Here is a 3,482-nt window from a genome sequence, read left to right on the forward strand (position 1 = left end):
TATAGGCGAAAGAAGTACATCGGTGAAGCTCCGTGGGGCCCATGAGGGTGGGGACGCGCCTACCCCCCTGGGCGCGCCCCCTGCTTTGTGGAAGCTTCGCGGACTTCCAGACTTGTACTCCAAGTCTCCTGGGTTGCGATTGTTCGAAGAAAGATCCTCGCAAAGGTTTTGTTCCGTTTGGATTCCGTTTGATATTCCTTTTCTGCGGAACACTGAAATGGGCAAAAAAAACAACAATTTGCACTAGGCCTTTGGTTAATAGGTTAGTCCCAAAAATAATATAAAAGTGCATATTAAAGCCCATTAAACATCCAAAACAAATAATATAATAGCATGGAACAATCAAAAATTATAGATATGTTCGAGACGTATCACTCCTCATGCTTCTGCCTCACCGTGTCCATGTATTGGGCACGGGCCTCGCTGATGGTCATGGTGCAATGCACCGATGAGGATGGCGTGGAGGAGGGGGTTGGCGCCGGATCATCGACTACCATGTTCTCCATTGGGACGTCGTCGTCCTCCGGCTGCCTGCCGGCTTAGTCCATCGTCCGCCCATCCAGAAGAGCACTGGAGCGCGAGGAAGCCATGGTGGGCAGTAGTGGTGTCCACAGGAGAAAGGGAACGGAGGCGGATGACTGTGTCTATGGCTGGCACAACCGATTATATAGCAATGGTGGGCGGCGGAGGGACCGACATGTGGCACCGGAGTAGCTGCGTCGAAAACCGCATATCATTAATGTGGGCGGCAGACGGATGACACTTGTATCATTTGAAGGCGGAGCAATCGCCTGCACTGGGAAGCGGGGTGGGAGGCGCTGACCGTTTTGGGCGAAAAGCGTGCGTGGGCAAGGGAGGCGGTCTGGTTGGGCAAGGGCAGTCAGACTCGTGCATGGCAGTGGGTCGGTCCAGCAGCCGGACATGCTGGCTCGCGAGCGAGCTCGCTGAGCTGAGCGACGACAATCAGACAATGGACGTCGCTTCCGATCAAGAGCCGGCACCACTGTCCAAGCCGGTTCATGCCATGTTCACCATAAAGTAGGTGCGGCCGCACTTCGACGCCCTAATGGCGAAAGAGCTACGAGCGCAGGAGGACCTGTGCTGCAACCTCCGTCTCCTCAACAAGCATCGGTGAACAAGCGAATGACAATGCCATCGCGGACATGTGGCCATATGATCCTCGCTTCCCGAATGAGCAGCGGGCGCTGTATCAGACCATCCGTAGGGCCCGCGAGGCCCTCTCCGTCGTCCTTCGAATTGTTGCGCTCCTCGTGGCACCGCCGTCTCGCATTGTCAACATGGTCAACGGACATGAGGAATGAGGAGATGACTTTACTTGGAGAGGATGACAGTGGGGACCCACCAGGGCCATAGCCGCACGTACGCAAGTGCGTCCTTATTATATACAACTATATTTTTTTGCCTCCTCCTGGTTTCCTGACATCATGGTCCCACATCATGCTCAACATATGTAGCTAATAAACAAGAGAATTGCACAAGGAGCGGCTGACAGCTGAGACCAAGCAGCTCGAGCAGTATTTGTGTTTTTGAGGTGTGATCACTGCAGAGTTTTTCTTGAGCAATGTTTTCGTTGTTGTTTAGAGGAGAGCAGGGTATTAACTGGGCGGGCCGTGGCCCGTCTAGCCTAGGCTAGATATCTAGCCCAGATATTAATTTTTTTTCAAGATGAAAATGGCTAGCCCAGCTATACTTTTTTTTGAGGAATACCCAGGCAAGGTCAACTTGTTATTCTCCGCCCCACTGGGCTGCAAATCTTTCCTAGGAGGGATGCATTAGGCTTAACAAGAAAATGGTCTTTAAGAAATAATAAATGTGATGTAATTATAAAAACTAGGCGATAACTATAAAAAATGCACCAGACACGTAATTAGTTTATAAAATATTATTTTTGGATTTTGAAAATTTTAATTTCATTAATTGTTTCACGCAAAATATTTTGTTGGATTTTTATGTAATACAAATTTATATTGAAATTGTATTTAATCTCACTAGAAATTTTGGGATAAAAATATTTTGGATCCCATCAAAATGTGGGAAATTTTATTGAATTTTGTTTTGAGCGGTTGGTTGGAATTATTAATCATTGTCCTAGCTAGAAAATGGGTTGTACTTTTAACAGATTGTAAATGGGCTGTAGTAAATTCCATTAGAATTCAAAAATGGGCTGTACATTCTTACAGATTGCAAATGGGCTATAGTAAATTCCATTAGAATTCAAAAATGTGTTTTACATTCTTACAAATTGCAAATGGGCTGTAAGTTCTCTGCCACACACTTGTGGATCTACTAAGTTGACGCATCCCCTAAAAAGTAAGTTGACGCGTATGGAAGGCTTTGTCAACTTATAGTCAACACACGGTTCTAGCAGCAGTGGCCATTGGATGTCCATCCAACGGATGTCATAATTCTTCTTCAATTCGGATATTCTAGCTCCAGCCGCCCAAAAAATGATGCCTCCCCTTGACATCTGGGGCACACCATTTTCAAGGTTGGCCTATGGGCCTACTAAGTTGACGCGTACCAAGGGCTTTGTCAACTTAGTCAATATAAACGATTCTAGCTGCAGTGACCGTACGCTGTCCATCCAATGGCCATCGTGCTTCTTCAACCTCTGATCTTCTTGCTCCAGCCGCCCAAACCAGCGTCGGCCGTGCCGCTTGCTCCTGCCTCCTGTGTCCGGCTGTGCTGCCACCGCTGGCCATGCCATCCCTCTATACTCACCCACACCTCCTATTATTCTCTGACGACGGCGGCCTCACACCATAGCCGAAGCAGTCAACCCAAGTACTCCCCTCTGCGTGGGCAACCACTGCCACATCTTCCACCGGCTCCACATCGTCCCCTTCCTAGGCCTCGCCGTCATCCACCGCCCTGGTGCTCTCGCTGCAGCGTGGTCAACGTGGTCAAGTAACGACTTCCATCGGAAGAGTACTGTATGTGGAGAGGCTGACAGCTGGGTCCACGACAGCAGCAATGAAGTGCCCCTTATTACGTGCAAAATAATGATTCCTCCACCTCATAGCAGGGACCCAACGGACGAGCCACCGTATTTCGTGAGAAAAACGTTTCCCCCTGACTGCTAGGACCCACCAGCTACATCTTCGCACGCAAGGAAGTGCCTGACAGTCGGGACCCACCTGGTCGAAGCGTACGTAGCATTGTCATTCTGGTCATGAACGTGTACGTACATACTGGTCAATCGGTCTGTCTGCAGGCTGCAACGATGAACCATGGCCATGTAAGGAAGGGCACGTGTCGCAGTAGAGGCTCACACGTGTCGTAGTAGAGGCGTGCACATAGCATGTACACATACATACAACCAGGGTGCAAGAAAGAAAATACGGCCATGTACGTACGTACGGGCAGGGTCCCGATCGCGTACTCGCGCCTGGATATACGGAAGGCTAGGGCTTGTGTACATGGAGAGGCAACGGACGGGAGCAACGACGTCCTTTTCATCG

This window comes from Triticum urartu, chromosome 4A, assembly GCF_056163025.1.
Source record: "Triticum urartu cultivar PI428250 chromosome 4A, HENAU_Tu73, whole genome shotgun sequence".
NCBI lineage: Eukaryota > Viridiplantae > Streptophyta > Magnoliopsida > Poales > Poaceae > Triticum > Triticum urartu.